Source organism: Nicotiana sylvestris, chromosome 7 (genome assembly GCF_000393655.2).
Source record: "Nicotiana sylvestris chromosome 7, ASM39365v2, whole genome shotgun sequence".
Classification (NCBI taxonomy): domain Eukaryota; kingdom Viridiplantae; phylum Streptophyta; class Magnoliopsida; order Solanales; family Solanaceae; genus Nicotiana; species Nicotiana sylvestris.
Genome location: NC_091063.1, coordinates 113,166,107 through 113,192,519, shown reverse-complemented (window position 1 = coordinate 113,192,519; position 26,413 = coordinate 113,166,107).

Below are 26,413 nucleotides of genomic sequence, written 5' to 3'. Positions count from 1 at the left end.
GACGAAGAATGCAAAATTGAGGATGTCAAAAATAATGCAATTTTGGAGTTGGAGCGTATTGAACCTCATTCTAAACACTTTTCAACATTGTGTTTGGTTGGTGACATGGGAATTGCTCCAGTCGAGCATATGGAGGAGTCAATGAATGAGGAACAAAGTGTTTATATTATGAAATTTGCCACACCAAAGAGACAAAATGACATTCCTCACTTTAAAGCCAAGAAGTGCAAGATGCGATATCTATTGCTTGGTTCCTCTATTTTCACACCACCGCCCCATGAATGTCATGCCCCAACCTCGGGAGGCGCGACCGGTGCTCAATCAAGTGAACCCAACTGAGCAAGTCTTATTAAATACTTTCTACCCAACTCAATATAATAAGGAAACCATGCTTTCGTTTATTTAGACAATAGGAAAGATCACACATTCAATATTGTTAGTTCATTTTATATCACAACCTCAAACCATGGTTAAGTTTCCAAATTTCATACATTTACAGTTTGACGAAACGAGAGTTTAGAATTATAACATAGTCTAGTGACCCATCCAATACCCGAACATAACCCACACAAACATCTACGGAGCCTCTAAGAAAACAAAAAAAATAGTTATGATTACACCGGCAACAAGGACCCGGCTATACCTCAAAAGTGGAAATTTTATAAAAAAAGGTGTACAACACAACCCCTGAAGGAAAGGGGCTCACCAAGACTTCTGAGAGGAGGATACTCCGTTACCTGCGATCGGCACTGTCTGCTATAGAACCACCTACATTCATTCAAAAATGTAGCGCCCCCGGCAAAAGGGATGTTAGTACCACGGAATAGTACTAGTATGTATAACTAAACACCATCTTATTAGAAAGAACTATCATACAAGAAAAAGGAAATCACAAGGGACAATCAAAAGCTTTAACTGAACACCACATCATCAAATAAAAGAATCATATAACTTTCACATAATTTCCATAGCTTTAGTTTAGGGCATTTAATATTGTTCATCATCATTCACAATACCACCGCTTTCTTGAGCGGAGTCCGATCACGACCCGATCGGCTAGGTTGTCTCATTTGAGACATGTACCTCAATCACAATCTCATTCTCACTTTCCGGAATTCAATATCAGCACAATACCACCATGTGTGCGGCATGACATCTAATCACGGCCCGATCGACTAGGCCGCCTTACCAAGACGTTGTTCCTTTCTCATTAATCATCTCATTTCAATCTTTATTTCACATATATCAATTTATAGGCACTCAGGGCCACAATTATCACATCATTTCCACTTTCAATATTAACCTTGTAATTAGGATCATAGGCACATACAAAAGCAATTCAAGTTGTAAGCATATGTAAGATTTCACATAGTTGGCAAGAAAATCTTAGTTTTAATCTTGACGGGAAGTCTAGGCATTTAAACACATGGTTCATATTCTTCTCACACCTTTTAAATATCTAGAATGGTACATTGCACACATTGAGGCACACCCTTCATGTATGTATGTATGTAAATATATATATATATATATATATATATATATATATATATATATATATATATATATATATATATATATATATATAATTTCAAAACCAATTCATGTGCAATAACAATCAATACATCAATCAAAACTTTGTCTTACCACATTTGCATAGATACCAACGGAGCTCAATTTCTAAGAAGAGGGGTTTCTAGCCATACATACATTGATAGAGCTTTCCTTAAATTCTTACAAAATTCTAGAACTCTTAGCGAATTTGATCTATTTTATGTGAATTACAAGATGAACCAAGAATTAGAGACATGTTTAAGATTCTAGCTCATTTGAGTATATTATCAAGCACTAAGTGTGCATTGTGATTTTAGAACCCTTTTGTGAGAGATTTTTATCATCTGACACCCCGATTGCTATCTTTTTAACTCACAATCCCCCCAATACCCCATTATAATTTTATGCATGCAAGATAATCAATCCTTATACACATGAACCCACTTGTTATTCACTTATTTTAATAGAAATTTTGAAATCATAGATCAGGGCGCAAGTTCTTACCTCTTAGGATGCAGGCCTAACAAATTTTACTTGAAAGTTCTTCAATGATTTGGGCAAGGATTATAGTGACTTGATGAGAGTTAGATTCTCCCTCTAGAACTACGTCTTTCACCCTATTTGCAGTAAAATAGCATAAAAGGGGTCTAAGAGGGTGTTTTTAATGGGATGAGGTCGGGTTTTAAATGTGAGAAAATAGGAGCCCCGACACAATCTGCGATCGCATATGCGATCGCATAAATGACATGCGACCCGCAACTGCCCCTCGCAAAAATTCCAAGGAGATTATGCGATGACTATGCGGCCCGCATATTGATTATACGATCACATAATTGGCCGCATAATTGACCTCAAAATTAACCAGCACACTATCTGACTCTGCGGCGACTATACGGTCCGCATAGCTATTATGCGACCGCATAATGGACCGTAGAAATGCACTTTTCTGAAAAACATTATTCCTTAACTTTTTAATGCACAGATCAATCCAAAAAGTTTGAACAAAATTTCTAACACACATACCTAGCTTGGCATTATGAGATTTAGGGTTTTTTAGTAAACATTTCACGGGGCCTTACATCCTCTCACACTTAAGATCATTCATCCTTGACTGAGGATCAAGGCTCACTCATTAGGAATCCTTATGCAACTTCAACTTTTTCACATCATGAAACATATCAACAGTCTCGAATTTGGCTAACTCCCTAAATTTTCTAAATTTTTTTCCAGAATTTCCTTTGTAACTAGACCTATCCACCTGTCAGAGAGCCCCAGAAACATATCGTAAGAGCATATACACAATCCATAGACATGACATAACTTGTAATGACACCAACCATGGCCGCATAGGCAACATGTAGCCAAAATAGAACAGTTTTACATAGACCAATTCCAAGGATATGGAGTTCATAGGGACCAAATTCATAAAAGCTATTACATGGCTATACAAACAAATGTGGGTACTTCTTTTTCATTTCTTCCTCGGCTTCCCAAGTGGCTTCTTCAACCTGCTGGTTTCGCCATAACACTTTCACGAAGGCAATTTCTTTGTTTCTCAACTTCCGGACCTGCTTGTCAAGAATGGCAACTAGAATTTCTTCATATGACAGTTCTTCATTAACCTCAATAGTTTCAACTGGCACAATAGTGGACGGATCTCTCACTACCTTCTTCAACATAGACACATGGAAGACTGGGTGTACCAATGACATTTTGGGTGGCAGCTCGAGCTTGTATGCCACCTGACCAATCCTCTGAATGATTCTGTATGGTTCGACATACCTCTGACTCTTTTCCTTTCTTTTCAAACCGCATGATACCCTTCATGGGGGAAACCTTCAAAAATACCCAATCATCTTCTTTGAACTCCAAATCTCTGCGACGAACATCCGAATAAGACTTTTAGCGACTCTGAGAAGTTCTCAACCTCTCCTTAATAATCTTGACTTTATCCATAGCCTGATGCACGAGGTCTGGCCCTATCAACTCAGCTTCTCCAACCTCGAACCACCCAATAGGAGACCTACACCTCCTACCATACAACACCTCAAATTGTGCCTTCTGGATACTAGCATGGAAGCTGTTGTTATAAGTAAATTAAATGAGTGGCAAATGGTCATCCCAGCTACCTTTGAAATCAAGAACACAAGCACGCAACATGTCCTCAAGCGTCTGAATAGTCCGCTCTAGTTCCCCGTCAGTTTGAGGGTGGAAAGCTATACTAAGATTTACTTGTGTACCCAAACTTTGCTGAAATTTCTTCCAAAAGTTTGCCGTGAACTGGGCCCCTCGATCCGAAATGATTGAGACTGGAGTGCCATGCAACCTGACTATTTCATTGATATACAATTGAGCATATTGTTCCGTTGTGTCGGTAGATTTGACTGGCAAGAAGTCTGCTGATTTCGTGAGTCGATCCACGATTACCCAAATTGAGTCAAACTTGCGTGGAGTGCGCGGTAACCCTACCACAAAATCCATGTTGATCATTTCCCATTTCCACATTGGAATTTCTATGCTTTGAGCCAATCCACCGGGCCTTTGATGTTCGGCCTTCACTTGCTGACAGTTCGGACACTTTGCCACAAAGTCTGCCACATCCCTTTTCATGTTGATTGACCAATAAACTTCCTTGAGATCATGATACATTTTTGTAGAACCTGGGTGTACGAAATACCTAAAAGTGTGAGCTTCGGCCATGATCCTTTCCCGGAGTCCGTCAATATCTGGAATGCATAAGTGTCCTTGGTACCGTAAGGTACCATCATCCATGCCAAAAGAAAAAAGCTGTGGTCTTGTGTTTATAAATCCCCTCCTTCAACTAAGCTAACAATGGATCGTTGTATTGCTTTTCTTTGACCTCTGCTACAAGTGATGATTTAGCCCAATTCTGCACAATCGCACCTCCTTCATTAGAGTCCGCAAGGCGAACTCCCAAACTAGCCAACTGATGAATCTCCCGGACCAACGGCCTTTGATATGCCTCCAAATGAGCCAAACTTCCCATAGATTTCCGGCTAAGAGCATCCGCCACAACATTAGCCTTTCCTGGGTGATAGAGAATAATGATATCATAGTCCTTGAGTAACTCTAGCCATCTTCTCTGTCTCAGATTCAACTCCTTTTGCTTGAAAATATATTGAAGGCTCTTGTGGTCCATAAATACATCCACATGGACCCCATACAAATAATGTCGCCAAATCTTTAGTGCAAACACCACTGCCGCAAGCTCCAAATCATGGGTTGGATAGTTGTTTTCATGATTCTTGAGTTGCCTAGAAGCGTAGGCTATAACCTTGCCGTGTTGCATTAGCACACGCCCAAGCCCGATCCTTGAAGCTTCACAATACACCATAAATCCCTCTGTACCCCCTGACGGGGTTAATGCTGGTGCTGAAGTTAATCTTGATTTCAATTCCTAGAAGCTCCTTTCACAAGCATTGAACTACTGGAACTTAACTGCTTTCTGCGTCAATTTAGTCAATGGCGAGGCAAGAATAGAAAATCCCTCCAAAAATCTTCTGTAGTACCCGGCCAAACCCAAGAAACTGCGAATCTCTGTTGGAGTGGTAGGTCTAGGCCAATTCTTCACTGCTGCAATATTTTGAGGATCAACCATAATTCCTTCCTTAGAGACGACATGACCTAAGAATGCGATGGACTCATGCCAAAATTCACATTTCAAAAAATTCGCATATAATTGGTGGTGTTGAAGAGTCTGCAGAACTGCCCTGAGGTAGTCAGCATGGTCCTCCCAACTTCGGGAATACATAAGAATGTCATCAATGAACACTATCACAAAGGAGTCTAGAAAAGGCTTGAAGGCTCGATTCATAATATCCATGAAAGTTGCCGGGATATTTGTTAGCCCAAAAGACATCACCAGAAATTCAAAGTGCCCATACCGAGTCCTGAAAGCTATTTTTGGAATATCCTGCTCCCTTATATTCAATTGATGATACCCCGACCGCAAGTCAATTTTTGAGAAACACGTAGCACCTTGCAATTGATCAAACAAGTCATCTATCCTTGGTAGAGAGAATTTATTTTTGATTGTGACCTTGTTGAGTTGCCGTTAGTCAATACATATCTGTAGCGATCCATCTTTCTTCCTTACCAACAAAACTGGTGCGCCCCATGGTGGCACACTTGGCCAGATGAAACCCTTCTCTAGAAAATCCATCAATTGTTCCTTTAGCTCTTTCAATTCTATCGGTGCCATTCTATAAGACGGAATTGATATAGGTTGTGTGCCTGGCATCACATCGATCCCAAAATCAATCTCCCTATCTGGTGGAATCCCAGGGAGCTAATCTGGAAAGACATCCGGAAATTCATTCACATCTGGCATGTACTAAAGGCTAGGCGCATTGGCATTATCTGTAACATGGACTAAATGACAGATACACCCCTTCTTGATCATCTTCGCGGCCCTAAAGTAGGAAATAAACTGACCTTGTGGCACTACATTATCTCCCTTCCATTCAACAACGGGCTCATTAGGAAATTCCAGCCTCATGGTTCTAGTCCGACAATCAAGTTTGGCAAAACATGAATAAAGCTAATCCATTCCCATTATTACATCAAAATCGACCATCCCCAATTCATAAGATCGGTCATGGTATCCCTACCACGCAGCGTAACGACACAACCTCTATAAACTCGAGCAATTGTAATAAACTCACCAACCGGAGTAGATACCGAGAATGGTTCATGAAGTTGTTCTGGTTCTATCCCAAATTTCATAGCAACATAAGGGGTAACATAGGACAAGGTGGAACCAGGGTCAATAAGTGCATACATATCATGAGATTGGACAGTCAGAATACCTATACCAACATCTGGAGAAGCCTCTGCAGTTGGGCGACCACTCATAGCATAGAACCGGCTGGGTCCTCTCAAACTCTGCGCACCACCCCTAACTGCACCACGCCCTGTGGGTGCTGGGGTACCTCGAGCTGGAGAGGGGGCTGAAGATGTAGTAGTTGCTGGGCTGGCTGGCTGTGTTGTGCCCCTACCCGCTCCCTGGCGGGATACATGACAATGCCTTTGAATATTACCCCTCATCCGATATCCATAGCATACAGGTAACTCGAAGTAGAAAATCCCTGAGTGCATCTTTCCGCACCTGGGGCATGGGGACCTCTACTGCTGCTGGGATCTCTCTCCTGACTGACCCCACTGCTGGGATCCCATGTTGCCCTGACCGGGCCTGAATTGACTCCACTGCTGCTGCTGGCTAGGCCCTGATGGCGGTCTAGCTGAAGACTGTGCAACAGACTGGGACGACCCTGATTATCCTCCCTTGAAAGCTGATTTCCCCCACCTAGTGACTCTCTCATGTTGCCCGTAGACCGGGCCTTGTTGTTACCCTCTCTCTCCATTTTGTTCTTCAGTTTATGGTTCTCTGTGGCCTGAGCAAATGCCACCATCTTCCCATAATTCATGTCAGAATTCAAGGCAACTGTAGAAGCCTCATTAATAGTCAAAGGATTAAGGCCCTGAACAAACCGGCGCACTCTAGCCTCCATTGTGGGCAGCATGTGAATAGCATACTTGGACAGGTGGGCAAACTCCATGTGGTTCTCACACACGCTCCTGCTACCTTACTTCATATTCTCAAACTCTAATGTGTGGGTTGCCCTTGTCTCAGCAGGCAGGAAATAATCTACAAAGGCATCGGCAAACTCCCTCCACCTTGCCGGAGGGCTCCCCTCCTTACGGGAATCTTCCCACAACTCAAACCACGAATAGGCCACGCCTTTCAGATGGTAGGCAGCCAACTCTACTCCATCTATCTCAGTTGCACACATAACCCTGAGGGTCTTGTGCATCTCATCAATAAAATCCTGGGGGTCCTCTTCTGGATTTGCACACGTAAACACTAGAGGGTATAATTGAAAAAATATGTTTACCCTAGAACTGGTGGAATCCCCTTGCTGGCTAGATGAACTTGACGCAACATTTGACCTCTGGGCCTGAGAGGCCACTAGCTGGGTCAACATCTGAATAGCTCCCCTAAGATCCCCATTGGAGATACCGGAACCGGAAACTGGGGCTGGAGACGGAATAGGAATATCAATGGGAGAGATAGTAGCACCCTCAGCAGATGTAGGAATTGGTGCAGTAGAACCAGGCAGTGTAGTAGTCGAGGAGATGTCCTCACCCCTCGGGTTCTCACTCGCACCATCAATTACGGAATCGTCTGCCGCTCCCATGGCAGCATTGGCTCCTTGGCTAATTCTAGCTTTCTTCTTTGGTGCTATGTACTGAAAATTGAAGGAATGCACTAGTTAGAGGAGGAATAGTTTCACAATTGCCACACGATCCAGAATATCAAAGAAGGGTGTTATTCCTAAATACCCAAGTAGCCTCCAACTTATAGATGTGGTCTACTACACACCAATAAGAAGTACTCTACTATACACGACACCGAGACATCCTATGACACTTTAAAACCTTAGGCTCGGATGCCAAGTTTGTCATGCCCCAACCTCGGGAGGCGCGACCAGCGCTCAATCGAGTGAACCCAACCGAGAAAGCCTTATTAAATACTTTCTACCCAACTCAATATGATTAAGAAACCATGTTTTCACTTATTTTGACAATAGGAAAGATCGTACATTTTACATTGTTAGTTCATTTTATATCACAACCTCAAACCATGGTTAAGATTCCAAATTTCATACATTTACCGATTAGAGGAAACGAGAGTTTAAAATTACAACACAGTCTAGTATGTATCTAGTACCCGAACATAACCCACACAAACGTCTACGGAGCCTCTAAAGAAACAAAAAAAGCAGTTATAATAATGCAGGTAACAAGGCCCCGGCTATACCTCAAAAGTGGAAATTTTATAAAAAAAGGTGTACAACATAACCCCTCAAGGAAAGGGGCTCACTAAGACTTCTGAGAGGAGGATACTCTGCTACCTGCGATCAACACTGTCCACTATAGAACCACCTACATTTATTCAAAAACGTAGCGCCCCCGGGAAAAGGTACGTCAGTACCATGGAATAGTACTAGTATGTATAACTAAACACCTTCTTATTAGAAAGAAATATCATACAAGAACAAGGAAATCACAAGGGACAATCAAAAGCTTTAACTGAACACCGCATCATCAAATAAAAGAATCATATAACTTTCACATAATTTCCGTAGCTTTAGTTTAGGGCATTTAATACTGTTTATCATTATTCACAATACCACCGTTTTCTTGAGCGGAGTCCGATCACGACCCGATTGGCTAGGTTGCCTCATTTGAGACATGTACCTCAATTACAATCACATTCTCACTTTCTGGAATTCAATATCAGCACAATACCACCATGTGTGCGGCATGGCGTCCGATCACCGCCCGATAGGCTAGGCCGCCTTACCAAGACATTGTTCCTTTCTCATTAATCATCTCATTTCAATCTTTATTTCATATATATCAATTCATAGGCACTTAGGGACACAATTATCACATCATTTCCACTTTCAATGTTAACCTTGTAATTTCGGATCATAGGCACATACAAAAAAGCAATTCAAGTTGTAAGCATAGGTTAGATTTCACATAGTTGGCATGACAATCTCAGTTTTAATCTTGACGTGAAGTCTAGACATTTCAACACATGGTTCATATTCTTCGCACATCTTTTAAATATCTAGAATAGTACATTGCACAGTTTGAGGCACACCTTTCAAGTGTGTATATATATATATATATATATATATATAATTTCAAAACCAACTCATGTGCAATAACAATCAATACATCAATCAAATTTTTGTTTTACCACATTTGCATAGACACCAACGGAGCTCAATTTCTAAGAAGAGGTGGTTTAGCCATACATACCTCGATAGAGCTTTCCTTAAATTCTTACAAAATTCCGGAACTCTTAGCGACTTTGATCTATTTTATGAGAATTAAAAGATGACCAAGAAATAGAGACATGCTTAAGATTCTAGCTCATTTGAGTATATTATCAAGCACTAAGTGTGCATTGTTATTTTAGGACCCTTTTGTGAGAGAGTTTTAGCATCTTACACCACAATTGCTATCTTTTTAACTCACAATCCCCCCATGCCCCATTATAATTTTATGCATGCAAGATAATCAATCCTTATACCCATGAACCCACATGTTATTCACTTATTTTAATAGAAATTTCGAAATCATAGATTGGGGCACAAGTTCTTACCTCTTAGGATGCAGGCCTAACAAATTTTACTTGAAAGTTCTTCAAAGATTTGGGCAAGGATTGTAGTGACTTGGTGAGAGTTAGTTTCTCCCTCTAGAACTCCCTCTCTCACTCTATTTGCAGTAAAATAACATAAAAGGGGTCAAATGGGGTATTTTTAATAGGATGGGGTCGGGTTTTAAAAGTTAGAAAATAGGAGCCCCAACAGAATCTGCGATCGCATAATTGACATGCAGCCTGCAAAAGGGACCGCAAAAATGGGCCCCAAAACATGAACAAAATGGTTGGGTATGTGACAAGAATGTGGTCTGCATAACTGTTCTGCGGTCGCATAATGCACCGAAGAACTGCCCCTCGTAAAAATTCCAAGGAGATTATACGATGACTATGCGACCCGCATATTGATTATGCGATTGCATCATTGGCCGCATAGTTGACCTCAAAATTAACCAGCACATTGTCTGACTCTGCGGCGGCTATGCGGTTTGCATAGCTATTATGCGACCGCATAATGGACCGCAGAAATGCGTTTTCTGAAAAAACATTATTCTTTAACTTTTTAATGCACAGATCAATCCAAAAGGTCCGAACAAAATTTCTAACGCTTATTCCTAGCTTGGTACTGCGAGATTTCGGGTTTTTGAGTAAAAATTTCACAGGGCCTTACAATGAATGTGACAGAAAAATTGATGCAAAATTGGGGGCGTAACTTATATCCTCAAAGTAGAAGGAAAAGTGGTGAAAGTGATGGCGTCGTGCCACGACTATAAATAAGACGCTTGTTGGGAGGCAACCCAGTCTGTATTTTAATTTTTTATTTTTTTTTTATTTTTTTTATAGAGTGTCAAGTTTCGTGTAGTTTTTGTTTTGCTGAGTAGGGGAAGTCCTAATACCCGAAGTTGAAGCTGAGGAGCATGTTTAAACTTAAGTGTGGGGTCGTCTCGACCCTTAATATTGATGATCATGTTAGAGATTGGCCCGAGAGGGCCTCAGGGAGTATTTCTCACCCTTGTTTTAATATTTTTCTCTATGATCATGCATCGAGGACTATGCATAATATAAGTGTGGGGTGAGAAAACTACTTTCTGAAGTGAAATTGTATAAAATTATTTTTTATTTAGTTTTTCTTTTAGAACTCGTAGTAGACATAGTCTAGTTAAAAAAACAAAAATTGAAAAAAAATTTAGAAAAAGTTTGGACTTTTCCCGATGATGGATCTTTTGGACAATATTTTTAGGGATAACGTCCGATTAAAAACACCAAAAAGATTTATTTTTTTTTGGATAGTGAGGTAGTATCCATTGGTTTTTCTTTGGGCACCGGTTCTTTTCCAAGGGTGTAGCTCGAATCGGGTATTTTATTTATTTATTTTTATTTTTTATTTAGGAGTAGTCTAGGAAGAAATTGAGTCGCGCTGAGATACTGATTGACATGGTTGATACTAGCACATTAGGCTATGACATACATTATGTTTTCCCGTGTATTTGTTTTGAATTGTGAAGCCTAAGTAAAGTAAATAGCCTATTTTGTGACGCATTTTCTCAGTTGTTTGACTTGTATGCCACATAGTGCAATATTGCTTAATTGTCTCAATTATATGTGCTTGCTTAACTTGAGAGTTGAACAAAACCGTTGTGAGCGAGTCATGTGCAACGTGTGTGTGAGGATCCTGTGTAGTCTAGAACTTGCCCCATGTGTTAATTGAAGCAAAATTGTAAGTTGTGCTAATCTAGGAGATGACGTAGGCATTTTTTTGCTTGATCAAAGATGTGCTTGTCACATATGAAAACAAAAATGTTCTGTTGCTAGACCCTTTGAGCCTATAGACCTTTTCTTTGGCACCCATATTACAAGTCATACCCCTATTTTGTTCTTAATTTGATATTGATAGAACCTTTACCTCCTAAGGCACTTAGTCGCTAAAAGAAGTAAGGTGTGATATTGGGGAGTAGCTTTTGAGTGGAACCATGGGAGGGCCTGTTGGTGCACTAAGGTTGAAATCAAAAATCACTAGCTGATGAACTTTAATATATTGAGTGTGCGAAGAAAAGAAAAAAATTGCAAGAAAAGAGAAAAAATATGATAGTTCAAATAATGAAGAAACACACACACCTCCGGTTCTTATTAATTTGTGCTAGTGAGAATATAGAAGTGCTTAATTGAAAAGAGGGCTATGCTACATATGGTTTGTGGCAAGTGAATTGGTTGAGAAGAATATGTGCTTGAATTGTGAATGTAGTGTATTAAAGTTCTTAGGAGGGTTAGTCACTATTTATAAATGTATCATACCCGTCCCTTAGCCTACATTATAATCTTAAAGTCCTAATTGATCCTAGATTTGGCTAGCTTAAATTAGTAGAGATATACACTACGGGGCAAGCTTATGGTATGACCACGGGATGCATATGAATTCTTTGTGAGAGTGAGCGAATTTTGTTCAATTGTGTGATGTCCTTAATTTATATTCAAAAGCATATTTGAATGTGTGGACTAATCTATATTCACTCTTTTGTTTGTTGGTGAGGGCACATGATCTCATGAATGATTGGTAATATTGTAAACTTTCTTGTTGGGTGCGTACATGAATTGAGGGTGCTTAGTGGTTACAAGTCGGATTTTGAGGTTGGGTGGTGACAAATAGGTTGTTGGAATTGATTGAATTGAAAGGTTATACTTAGGCATGCTTAAACGGGAAGAATGTGAAATTTTGTATGTTCATGCTTATGTGCTGGTATTGATCATAGTCAAGGGTATAGAGTGTGGTTAAAAGTTAAAGTACTTCTATATAGTTGAGACTCGTACATAGTTGGGGGTTTATTTGATAGTCCCATTGCTCGAGGAAGAGCAAGAGTCTAAGTGTGGGGTGTTGATGTTGTACTTAAAGTATATATACTTGTATGGATATCACCTCATATCTTGCTTTTGTTTCGTGAGTTTAGGATGTGAAATGTGTTAATTTATGTTAACTTGATGTGTTTTCATGTGTAGGAATGATCTGGGAGCAATCGGGGGCGGAATGTGCAAAATTAGAGCCAAAACGGACTAAAACAGGGAAAGGGCATATTTCAGCGCCACAGGTAATGCCCAGCCCTACCTGTGGTGCCAGAAGCAGAATCTCAAATTTGACAACACCGTGGAGGGCGCCAGTGACTTGATTTTCTCCAATTTTGTCCGGGACAAGGTTATTTCGGCGCTAGACCTACCCAACACGTATAAAAGCAAGACTAAACTAATTTGTGAAGGGAGAGACACCACGCTTGGAGGAGGCTTCTAACTAGTTTCTCTTCTCCTCTATTCTTTTAATTTCATAGTTTATTAGTTCTAGAGTTGTGGGGTGCTACATGAACATTGTAGTTTGAAGATTACATTGTTCTTATTATTTTATCATATTGGTTTATTTATTCAATCTTGCGCTTAATTATTTGATTGCTTGATCACTAATTGAATACTATCTACGAATCTAGGATTGAAATCGGGAGAGAGAATTCTAGATTGCATATAAGATTGAGTAGAGCAAGATCTTAACTCTAAGAGGGAGCGAATTTGCGGTTAGGATAGGAATATACCTAATCGCCTTGCTTGGTTACTATACGGGAATTATAAATTTGTTCTTGTTAATTCTAATTCCATAGGAATATAGGCGTTAGATTAGCTTGAATAGGTGAGTTGTACTTCAGGAGAAGGCTACGAGTAATATTAACCCTGTCAATCAATAAACTAGATAAATTAATTAGACGATTTAGGTAGAAAACTCAACGGTATTGTTAGCTAACCGATAATTCTAGAATATTTTCTCCCATTGAATTCGTCTTTAAACTTGTCGTTGTTTTCTTTAATCTCTTAATTTGTTACTCTAGATTAAATTTTAGCTAAATATTCATATTGTAGGATTTTCTTGAATAGATTAATTGTTTGGTTAAATTTAGTTGATAGTTAATCACAAGTCCCTATGGGTACGATATCTGGACTTATAATCCTATATTACTTGTCAACCGCGTATACTTGCGTGTGCGTTTGGGAGCAACACCCATACATGCCAGAGTTTTCGTGCAACTCATATGATATCGAATATTACTTTTAATTTTACTTCCTGTTCATTAACCGCGGTAGGTGCCACTTTACTTTGGAGTGCTTCCAATGTTGTTATGAGATAGTTGTTACACGACCATTTCCTCTTTAGGTCATTGTAATTTGGTTGAAGCCTTATTCCTTATTTCCTCAACTAGTCTTTCATTGTGGTACTTGGGGGGGGATCCTCTGACTCTTCCTCGCCTATAATTACCCATAGTTACTTATCTCCATGCCTTTGTGCTTGTAGGGTTACTCCTGAACTAATGTTTTGATTGTCTTCGCGGTGTAATTTCTTTTATTTCTATAACACTCGTACGACACCTTTTTAACTTCATCAACTCCTATATAGATATTTTTCAAAGATCACAATGTCATAACTATGAGGCTGAATTCCCTATATTGGGTTCCCTGTGTTTATCTTGCACGATCTATTGATTTGTCTGTATTCTCTTGTCTAGCCATAGCTAGGCTCTTTTTGAATCAACTACTAATTGCTTGTTGGCCCATTCCCGTATCAATATTACGCGTACTCTTTTTTTGGATCATTTCCTTTGTCTTAACTTACCTCTCGCACTGGCTCCTTATTAATCAATAATATCTTAGGCAGGAACCCTTACTTCCTCTCCTTGACGTCATGTTTGCATAATGCTCTGGTATCGTAGCATATCTATAGGTTTTGAATAAGTGCAATCTCATCTCTTTTTCATTTAATCGCATTCTTCCTTTACCATCCCATAATTACTAGAACCACTTAATTTTAACGTAATGGCACATCATTCCATATTCCCCCCTTTAGGGGAGTACTAAGAGTTGGAGATACGACAATCTGCCTATAGATGTTCTATCTCTTTATTTTTGGCATCCTTTCGCATCATCTTTGGCCCTTACTCTCCTTGTGGTAATCCTTCTATACTAAGGATAACGTAATTCCTTACTCGCGAGGTGACAATTACTATAACTGGCACATACAGTCTCTTAAGCTTAAATTTGCTCACATTGCTTACTTTAGGAAAATGTCTTCCTGAATGACCATTCTCTGAATTTCTCATGAATCTTTTTCTATTGTCTATTTTATTATTGCCGGTACGAAATCTGAAATTCTCATGATGTCGACCATTATCAAATCACTAAATCCCTAATTCATGTTTACTTTATCTTGTTCACCAGCCCATACTGATCTCTATTATTCTAGGGTCTAGCTTTTTCTATTGGCAATCACGTTAGAGTCATGAACTTACTTCTTGAAATGAGGATATGACTTTATGGCCTATATTCTTTTGTTGTCTTAAGGTCTATAACCTCTCGTCTCTTCCTTCACCTAACTATGGACCCGGTAATACCGTCATCTTTTTTATCTACCATTGTCGTCCATGTTTCGTATCTTACTCATAATCCTTCCTTATCTCTCTTCTTATTACTCTGCTAGTATTTCTACCTATCCCTTTCTTGTGAAAATTTAGCAAAACATTCTGTTGCTTTTAGCTCCCCTTGCTTCATATATCGGCTCTTCGGGTTGCTCAATGTCATTGCTCTACAAGGGACAAGAGTCACACTAAGGTAATATTTATCCCTTCTAGGCTTTCAGTGCCTATCTTCTGAATATATTTTTTTCATGCTAGTATTCACATCTAATTGTAATATTCTAGAGTGCACCATCTAGGTGTCTCACAAGAAGATCTATTAGCACATTTGTAATACTCTTCAGAAATGTCAACTAACACAAACAATCCATTCACCATTATGGGTTACTCTAACCCCAGCCGGATCCTAATGTTTCATCCTTTTCTTAAACTACACCTGTTAGCCCCCATTGGGCATAACAGAGATGGGTACGACCAATCATACATACCTATGTTATTATTGAATATAACTCAAAAAGCTTATATTCCTCTACCTGAATTATAAACACTATTAACCTTCATTAGTGGGCGCCTCGTACTCTTCTTCATCTTGCTTCTTTTTCTTGTTGAAACTTGTATTTATCTTTTAAATCTCTCATTATGTTTCATCATTAAGGTGGATAGGTATTCTTGCCTCAAGACTCCTTATCAAGAGGCTTACACCATTCCGCACGCACATGATTTGCTGAAGACCTCACATTTACTTATCATAAGCATGATGCAAAGTCGAGTTCCTCTTACCCAACTCTTCCATAGCAATGTCTTTTACCAATCGTCTTTCTAGATGTAGGTATCATCTTATTACGAATAAAATAGAAATTAGGAATTTGAATTCTTACAACTAATCTCTACCACATGATCTAGAGTAAGAAGAAAGAGTGATAGTCCTAAATTCTCTGTAGCCTCCTGCTTATAAGTGTGGTGCACGACACGCCCATAAACAACACTCTACTAGACATGGCTTGTAGACTCCCTATGACAGAACTGCACTGATATCATTTTTGTCATGACCCAAACCGATGGGCCACGACGGGCACTCGGTACCTTACTCAATCGAGTACCAACATAATGTTTCTTTCATATCATTTTATCATAGGTAAATGAACCGGAGTAAAGCATGAGAGAATACAAACTTATACATATGAAGTACGGGCCTATAAGGCCGATATGATTCTTTATATACTCGAAACATAGGCCGACAAGGCCACACAAGTATCTGTATACATGACATCTGTCTACAAGCCTCTAAGAATACATAATATCATAAAGGTCGGGATAGGGTCCCGCCATACCAATCAATACATGTACTAATCATACTGACCAAAGAAGCAACTCCGGACCAAATGGAGCGCACCAACACCTTTCGCTGAGCTGATAGCCTACTTGGAGGACTCCCGACTTGTCTATCAGGACCTGCGAGCATGAAACACAGCGTCCCCAGGCAAAAGGGACATTAGTACAAATAATGTGCTGAGTATGTAAGGAATGAAAATCAGTAACTAGTAGACATGACAGCAACATGGAGTAAAAGACTCAACATGTATATCTGAATAGTTCTGTGAATCATTTAATATTACAATGTCGTGCATATGCGTATAAATGTCATACCATGCATTGGTATATACGTTCATAACATCATCAAGCCTCTGAGGTCATCCCATCATATCATCTCAGCCACTGTGGGCAAATCATCAACGTATACCAGCTGATCAGGTGGGGGTGCGTATATAACACCATAACCTTTTCCTATATCCCATATACATACATACATATATATATATATATATATATATATATATATATGTACGCGTATATAACACCATCTGGTCATGGGTCAATATACATGAATGCAATGCATAAGAAGTACGTTAGTAAAATCTCTTGGAATGTCATAAAACCATTATGCCTTTGAGTAATATCATGAAGTACACCTTTTTTTCAACTTACGTATTTTCTTAGACCCATGAACAGATGATAGAATAACAAGATACAAGGAATTCAAGAACATAGGCACACCTAATACTTCTATGAATAGAGTCATTTATGAAAGTTGTGCATTTTCTCGTTTCATTCGTGTCATACAGATCATTCCAAAAAGAAAGAAGGGATAGCCTTAACATACCTAGAGTAAGGAAAAATCCATGTGATATTCCTTAGAAGGATTACACCGCACTCCCTTAGAATCGAAAAATACTATTGCTATTAATATGGAGTGACTATCGTCATTGGCTTTGTATTCTAAATAATTCGTTTGCCGACTGAACTTTGGTATTCAAGATCAGTGTGCGCCCCATATAGTAGCTATATCGAAATATGGAGTAGGGGGAGAATGGGTTGCATTAAACTTTCCTAGTATGTGATATATTTGCAAAAGTTCTTTTTCTTAAAGAAAAAAAGTTGACTAAATCTTGCGAAGACCAAACAAAAATTAAAAATTCAAAACAGGAGTACAAGTTTTGCTAGTCTTCAAGTATAGGAAGGCTTTCTCACACAAACTATTTAACATCTAACTGATGTCGAGGAGAATGGATATCCAAGAGAGGAAAAGGGGATTTAGAGCCTTGGTTGTCTCTGGTGTTTGTTTCAAAACCATATCGAAAACCTTTTCCGAAATTTTTTCTTTGCCAAATTATGAATGTATAGCCCCATTTTCCAAATGAATTTTTGTATTTGTTTACCGTGAAAATGGTAATAACAATTAAATTTGTTGATGGGACTCTAAAAATATGTGATCTATTTTTATGCTAGTTTGTTAAGTAGTTGATGCTAAGTATATGAGATTTAGAGATAAAATAAAGTTAAGGATGGAGCTACAATCAAACCAATAGGACAGCTATTCGGGGCCTCGGGCTTGCCGATTCTGGGCCTCAAGGTCGATCCCGAGGCTCGATTATGAGCTATCGAAGACAGTTGTTGTGTGACTAACAGTTATGATAAAATCAATGGAGGCTCTTTATGGCCAATGATAAGCAATAAATGAAGAACAAATATGAATATACTAAATAAATCTATAATATCGAGAGAATATGTTAGAGAGTAAAATAGAGAGTTCTTGTATATTTTCGTGTGGAGTAATTGAAGTGACCAACCCTTACAAAGTAATAAGGATCCCCTTTATATAGGAGGGGAATCCCTTTATAGTATAGTAAGCATTAATTACAAGGGTACGGAGACGTGACAACTAGATGACACCCTGACTCAGGTCTTGAAGTAAATCTCTAGGCTTCATCAGTCCTAGCCTCGTGCCTTGGGAACTTCCCATTTCTGCCATGGCCGTGGTTGATGTTATCATAATATCGAGTGTCAACGAACCTCGAGGGAGGAGTCTCGATCGTAGTCTTATAGCCTCGGGACTTCGAGATGGCCTTCCGAGGTGCTTTCATAATGAGAAATTAAACCCTCCGATTTCACCGTATATAGATAGTCCCCTTGTTTCTTAGAGAGGAGTGATAAGAAACGATTTTGCCACCCAACCCTTCGGATTTCCCGCAGTGATGTCATGCTGACGATATCATACTTACGATGTAAGTCTCCACGATAACTGGTACATCTCATGGACTTGTCTTTTCAGCGTCATTCAATGTGCTGCCGATTCCCATTCTTCAAGGCGACCATATCGTCGTCGATCCAATTCCCAATGGCATATTGATTGTGCCAGTCGATACCTCTTCAAAAGGCATTAATGGCATTGTAGGACACACTACTATCCCTTATAAATGGGGCCTTTCCATGCTAACTTTTTATTCAAGTGTTTCTCAACATCTTTTCATTTCTTTCTTCTCATCCTCATTATCTTTTTTTTATCACTACCCGCCATGTCTGGGGTTTCTGACCTTAAGATCTTATGGCGGCATTCTTATCAGCCATGCCATGGCCCTTCATCCCTCAGGTCTTTTCCCAAGGGATAAAATGGCGCACCGACCGTTAAGCTCGCACGGCACGATGTCCCGGAAGGTGGACTCGGAGAGGCCGTGCGAGTAGGGTCGAGCCCCGCCAAATCTTCAACCTTTAGCTTCGGCGGGCTATGTCTCTTTTTTCTGCCTCTTCTGCATCACCTTCCTCTTCTTTGCCTTCCCACTTTACTCTTCTTCATCTTCGCCCTTGGATATATTGCTCCGTGGGATTGAACTGGGAACCTAAAGGAGGTGGCGGTTGAAGGTATCACCGTCGAGGATGCATGCTCGAGGGGGCGGAGCTCGGAGATGCTGATACCGGAGATGAATCTTCGAGAGTAGATTAGGTCCCAGGCTTTCGCTGCGTGTGTATCCTTTTGCTTCTTTGTTTCTATGTGAGAACCCCTCGTGGGCTTTTGTAATCACATGTAAGGATCCCTCGTGGACTTTTGTAATTGAATGTTTCATGAATACAAAGATATTTTCTCTGATTTGTTTTAGGTGCTTGCTATATTCTTTTGTGTTTGTGGAGACTCTGAATGTATGGCTCTGTCTGTTGTTGCCAATATCAAACCCGAGTGTGAGTATTCTTTCTGATATTTGGCCGATTAATATGGCCTTGCGCGGAACCCTTTGCGATCCCTTGGATCGAACCTAAATCAGGTCGATGAACTCAGGTTGCCGGGACCTTGACTTTGAGTAGAATGAAAGTAACGTTTTGGGCCTTAGAATCATGGTTTATTACTTAAACTCCATGGTAACCTTCGAGAAAAATTTGCTCGGAGGCCTGTGGATAGGGACTGCCTTTGATCTCTCGAGGGCAGTCCCCGAGCGGAGGTTTGTTCTAATTCGGACCACCTGGAAACTCGCTCTAGGCTTAGTGTAAATAGCCTTAGGGAGCTATAGGTAGACCTTGAAAGAGGGTTTGTCCGACCTCAGACGGTACCTCGGGGCCAAGCCCATACTGGTGGAGTTTAAATGTTTATTTCCTTGGAGCCTGATCTTGTCCTAATGAAGGTCCTTGAGGTTGGGTATCACCTCGAGACTAGAGAAGGTGTTATTAGCTTCTTGGAGTCTCACCTTATTCTAACGGAGGTCCTCGAGGTCGGGTACCACCTCGGGACTGGAGAAGATGTTATTGGCTTCTTGGAGCCTAACCTTGTTATGGTGGTAGTCCTCGAGGTCGGGTACCACCTCGGGACTAGAGAAGATATTGGTGGAGGTCCTCAAGGTCAGGTACCACCTGGGGACTGGAGAAGATGTTATTGGCTTTTTGGAGCCTAACCTTGTTCTAGTGGAGGTCCACGAGGTCGGGTACCACCTCGGGACTGGAGAAGATGTTATTGGCTCCTTAAAGCCTAACTTCGGTTTGATAGAGGTCCTCGAGGTCGGGTATCAACTCGGGATTGGTGATGTTGTTTTTAGCCGGTTTTGAGGCAAATGGACCGTCGTCGTTTCTTCCATATATATTCGTGGACGTTTTTGGCACTTTAGGGGATCCTACCACTTTAAGCAGTTGCCCTTTTTTCTACGCTAGCCTTTCGTCACTCCAGCATTAATGCACTTGTACATATTCCCGCTTTAGTTTTCTAATTTTGTCATAGCTGTGGATGCCATGTCGGGTATGTCCGATAGGGAGGTGAGAGCTACGCTTTCGGCATTCAGGATCAACAAGAGTATTCCTTGAAGGTTGCTTCTTCGATAGGAGAAAAACATCTAGGTTTGGTGAAAAAAGACTACGAAAAGTAGTACCGCAGATACTTCCCCCGAGCGAGGGCATCACGGATCATGCTGATGGATTCTTGAATGTGTACACATACCCTTTCACATTGGGCCCCCTCGATAGGATTGTGCTTAACTTCTGCCTAGAGTATCGAGTTACCTTGGCGCAGATCCATCCATCATTTTGGCGAACAGTGCTAATGATGAGATTTTTCGTGGAGAATGCGGGACTTGACTTTACTCTTAGTCATCTTATCAGGCTGTACCGGCCCTTCCACCATCGAGGTTTGCTGACTTTGTGATGCCGATCGACTATGCCCTTCATTTTTTATGACGAGGAAGATAGAGATCGGGATGGATGAGTTGCTTCATCCGGGTGCGTACCGCTGACATTATCCCCGAGGAGCTCATGCCATTCCCTGAGGAATGGAATTATACTCGTAAGTGGTGCATCTCGTGCTTTATCAGTTTTGTCTATGGGAAAAGCCTGGTTTCATAACCGTGCCTTCTTTTCTTTTCCCGTAGCGATTTCATGGGCACCGAGCGACGTTCCCGATTTGCCGGACTGGGTCCAAAAGTTGGCGATCCACTCGACCTGTGATGAGTGCAAGTGGCAAGCTTTGTCCCGGGGCAGATGGGAAGCAAAATGCCATGGTGAGTGTTGTGCTATTCCTTCCTTTCCCTTCTTTCATGTGGAGAAACATATCCCCCTTACGCGTATTAATCTTACTAATGTAGGCATTGGAGAGCCTCTCAAGGTAAGTCCATGCTCCTTTTGATAGGGGGAAGGGTTGCCAACTTTCGGGCTGAAGAATGGTAACAATGAATGAAGGGTGCTTTCACAGGGCAATGGCGCTCAAAATAAGGTGGAGCGGGACCGGGGTTTCGGAGCAGAAGCATCATCCGAGCCTATCATTTCCGCGACTCCTGGTTCTGGAAAGAGGGTTTCTCCGTTGCCGTCACCTTCTTTTTCCGTTGATAGCATTTCGGGAGATGCTAGAACCCCAAGGTCGCATACACCAAGCGATCATGCTTTGACCGGAGTAGGATCTTTCAGGGCCGAAGGGACTGGACTGGCAGGTGTGCATTTGGCCTTCGAGGAAGCCCAGTGGCTTCATTTTGCGGTGAGTTTCGACACAGGTTTTTCGAGCTTTGCGCCTACCCGTCCTTATTGAGTTTTCTTTTGCAGGCATTCGACAAGCTTAAGTCTGGGCTGCTTCGTTGTGAAGTTAGGCTAAGGAAAGCTCTGGATGAGAAGAGATCCCTAAGGCTCCTTTGTGATGAAAAGGAAGTAGAGCTGGTACACTTGCGGTATGAGGTGGGTCGGAGCATGAATTACGAGAACCACCTGAAAGAGCAGGTTGTTTTCTATCCTGGGTGAGTGTGCATTCCGCCTCCTGCTTCCCGTTGCTAATACTTAGTTTATTTCAGTTGCAGAAAAAGAAGGAAGCCCTGGAGGGGCCTTCGAGATGAAGTTGGACGGGCCAGGCGTGAGCATGATGAATTGAAAGCTCGGGCAGAAGCTGCAATGAGCCGGACTAAGGCTGACCAGGAGATGGCGATCTACTCAAAGGATGTTACTGATGCTCAAGCCGAGCTGAGAAGGATCCTTGACCGCGAGGGAGGATTTAAGAATATGCTCGTTGCAAGTCTTGAAGAAAAACCCTCGAGGAGATCTACGATAGGGGTTTTGCCCTCTTGGAAGAATAGGCATGCCTAGGGGGAATAGATTTTTCATCTATATGTAGCATTTTCAAAGCAAGTTTGTAGCTGGAGGTTGTGTTTCTTGCATGTATATGAAAGAAAACCTTGCGGCTTTACTCCGTTCGTATCTTTTTCTGTCTTGATTTTGACCAGGCGAGCTGGTTTTTGCGTTGGTAGGAATTCTCAGAGTATTGATATGGCCATAGGGCTCATTGGACTGGCTCGTAGGCTCTTACGTACTTTCACTCTTAGGCATACTTAGGCCACCTGTTTTGGGCTCAGTCCCCAAGTTTTACATCGACTCGAGCTTATTTGACCTTCGAATTGCCGAATTTTAGGCTGGCGACAGTGTCTCTTATGCCTTGGGCTGATGCGGCATTTTAATGTAAGCTAGCGACAATGGCTCTTACACTTTGGGTCGAAGCGACCTTTTAATGTAAGCTGGCAACAATGGCTCTTACGCTTTAGGTCGAAGCAGCCTTTTAATGAGGGCTGGCGACAGTGGCTCTTACGCCATTGGGCTGATGCGACCTTTTAATGTAAGCTGGTGACAATGGCTCTTACGTTTTGGGTCGAAGCAACCTTTTAATGTAAGCTGGCGACAATGGCTCTTACGTTTTGGGTCGAAGTGACCTTTAAATGTAAGCTGGCGATAATGGCTCTTACTCTTTGCCCTTAGGCATATATAGTTAACTATTTTGTGTCCAGTCTCCGAATCTTGTTACAACTCGAGCTCATTTTGACCCTCAAGTTTTTAGATTTCAGGATGGCGACAGTGGCTCTTACGCGCTTGGTCGATGCGACCTTTTGTATATATGGCCCTGAGGCTCATTAGGTTGGCGATAATGGCTCTTATGTGCTTGGTCGATGCAACCATTTATGTAGGCTTTATTTTCCTCTCGTTAAGGACTTTTGAAGTAATTTTTGCCTGACTTCTCGTCGGTTTGGGAAGAACCTCGATTTAGAGTAACTTGCGTCGATGTTCGAGCACCTCGGGTGGTTTAGCTCGGGGTCTGAGTAGCTCGAAACCTGTGATTTGGAGCTGACATGGTCGAAGCTCTTTTGCCTATGCCGAGGGTAGCCTATTTAACTGGTTCTTTCCGAAGTAGATTCAGAGTAATTGAAGGCATGTGTGGGCTGGCGACAATGGCTCTTATGCCTTGTAGCGACGGTCGGGCATCCCCGAGTCGCGTTAGTTTGGCTGGTACAGCCGTGTGACTGGAGTCACTTGTGTTTGGCCGGAGCCTTTGAGTCCTGAGTGAAGCAGTTTTGGCATCTATAACAAGGGTATGCCTTTTTAAGGGTATTACAAGTTTGATATATAGCCAAAACCTTGGGATCAGGTCTATGCCATTAGTGAGGTTTACAAGTTTTACATGTCGTTGAGGTCTTACAAATTTATATTCCATTGAGGTCTTACAGTTTTACATGTCGTTGAGGTCTTACTGTTTTTTCACGCCGTTGAGGTCTTATAGTTTTACATGTCGTTGAGGTCTTACAGATATAGTTGCTGACTTATGTAGGTCTTACGAGACCGATCCAACTCGGGGTATTATAGCCTTGGGTTTCGATAAGTCGATGGAGGTGGTGCTTGATGGCAATCCCCGAGTCGTCGAGGGTTTCTTGACTCGGGAGCCATTATTTACAAACTTTGCATTGCCTAGTCGAGGTCTTATGATTTTGGAGATCCCGACCCTAAGGCCATGCATTTTTCTTTTGAGATTTTGATGCTAGTCCCCAAGTATTCGAGGAACTTTTGGCATTGGAGATGTTTAGCGATTTCTGTGTTGCCTTATCTGAGGGCTTACGATTTTGGAGTCTCGACCCGGAGGTCGTTTAAGTGTTGAATTGTTTATGCTAGTCCCTGAGCATTCGGGACGTTTTCGATGGAGGAGTTCTTTTTGCGAAGATGTTGAGCCTCTTTTGGAGCATGAGATGCTTTCATAACAAATATTCTTCAATTATTTGGTACAAGTGTACACGTTTTCACCGTCGGGGGCCCGACTATACGGACATGATTCGTTCAACCGTTTGGCCCGGTACATCATTTTACCAAAGGGGCCTGATTCGGCGTCTCTTGGCTTTTCCCAGCAGATGGCCTTCGGGAGGGATGCCCCTCAGTGTTCGAGGTTGATTGCAAAAGAATCCTCGGACACTTGTTGACTCTCCCTTAGGCAGCATGTAGATGTTGCCTCATTAAAAACCTTGTCGGTAAAACCCTTTTCGAGACAAAAATTCGGTCGAAGGAAAAGAGTGCAACGGATGCTTTAAAACCTTAAGGTCTTCGAGTTGGGTTAATGTTCTGATTGCTTTGATCGGGTGCCTGCATAAGGGTTAGTCTAAAATACGAAATAAAAAAGGAGATGGTTGTACCTTAGTGTGAGATGCGATAGCGATGTTTTGAGGATCGATATGTTCCAATCACTAGAGATGAGGATGCGGTATAGTCCTTTATTTTGTTTCATCGGGCTCGATCGAGGGTGTGGCTCAATTACCCTTTAGCTCTTTTGCGAGCAGAGGTGCGGGCGCTGGTGCCACATCGTGCACTGCAAACATTTCCCTTGCAGCATGTTGTTCCTCGTAGACGGTTTTAATTCCGTCCTTTGTTTAGAATTTCATCATTTGGTGGAGAGTGGATGGTACTGCTCTCATGCAGTGTATCCACGGCCGTCCAAACAAGGCGTTATACCTTATGTCTCCTTCGATGACATGGAATTTGGCATTTTGGGTAGTGCCGGCCACGGTGACTGGGAGTATGATTTCTCCTTTTGTTGTTTCACTTGCCATGTTCAATCCATTAAGGACTCGAGTGGCGGGCATGATTTGGTCAAGCAGTCCGAGCTGCTCTATCACCCTCGACCTGATAATGTTGGCTATGCTACCTGGATCCACGAGTACACGTTTTATTTGAAAATAATTTACAAGGAAAGAGATTACCAGTGCGTCATTGTGAGGCCGAGACAAGGTCTTGGTGTCGTCTTCGTTGAAAGTGAGTGCCTCTTCAAGAATATATCCCCGGGTCCGCTTTTCTCTGGTGATGGATATTTTTGTCCTTCTCATTAAGGGTTCCTGTGGGGCATCGACGCCTCCCAATATCATGTGGATGACATGTTGTTGTTCGTTTGCTTCGTTCTTTTTGACCACCTCTCTCTCTCAGAACTGATTTTTGGCTCAGTCGCTAAGGAATTCCCAGAGATGACCTTTGTTAAGTAGTCGAGCTACCTCTTCTCGGAGTTGGTGGCAATCCTCGATCCTGTGGCCATACGTGTCTTAAAACTAGCACACTAAGTTGTGATTCCTTTGTGAAGGATCCGATTGTATAAGCCTGGGCCATCTGGCATCTCTGATCTTACTGATGGAGAATACGATGTCTGATACATCAACATTGAAGTTGTATTCTGAAAAGTGGGGTGCCCCCGTTGGCCTTGTATTCCTGCAAATCTAGCTCTGTTGGTGAGTCTCCAAGGATCTTGTCCTCAGTCTATCCTTCAATTGTTGCGAGGTGGATTGCACATCGGGGTGTTCCTCCTGTCTTCGGTGTATGGTTGGTACCTTTCTTTATTCGGCTTTGGTTCCTTCGTCGAAAACATGCTTGGATATACGAGCCCAAGGGGGCTTCCAGCTGGTCGTCTTTGGCCCTGATCTTCGACTGGTATCGGTTGTGGATGTCCGACCAGGTCACAACAAGATATTTGATCAAATTCTGTTTCAACTGTTTTGAAGCCACCGAGCTTCGTTCATTCAGACCTTGAGTGAAAACCTGCACTACCCAGTCGTCGGAGATTGGCGGTAGCTCCATCCGTTCCATTTGAAAGCTAGATACGAATTCTTGCAGCATTTCGTTCTCCCTTTGCTTAATTTTGAAAACG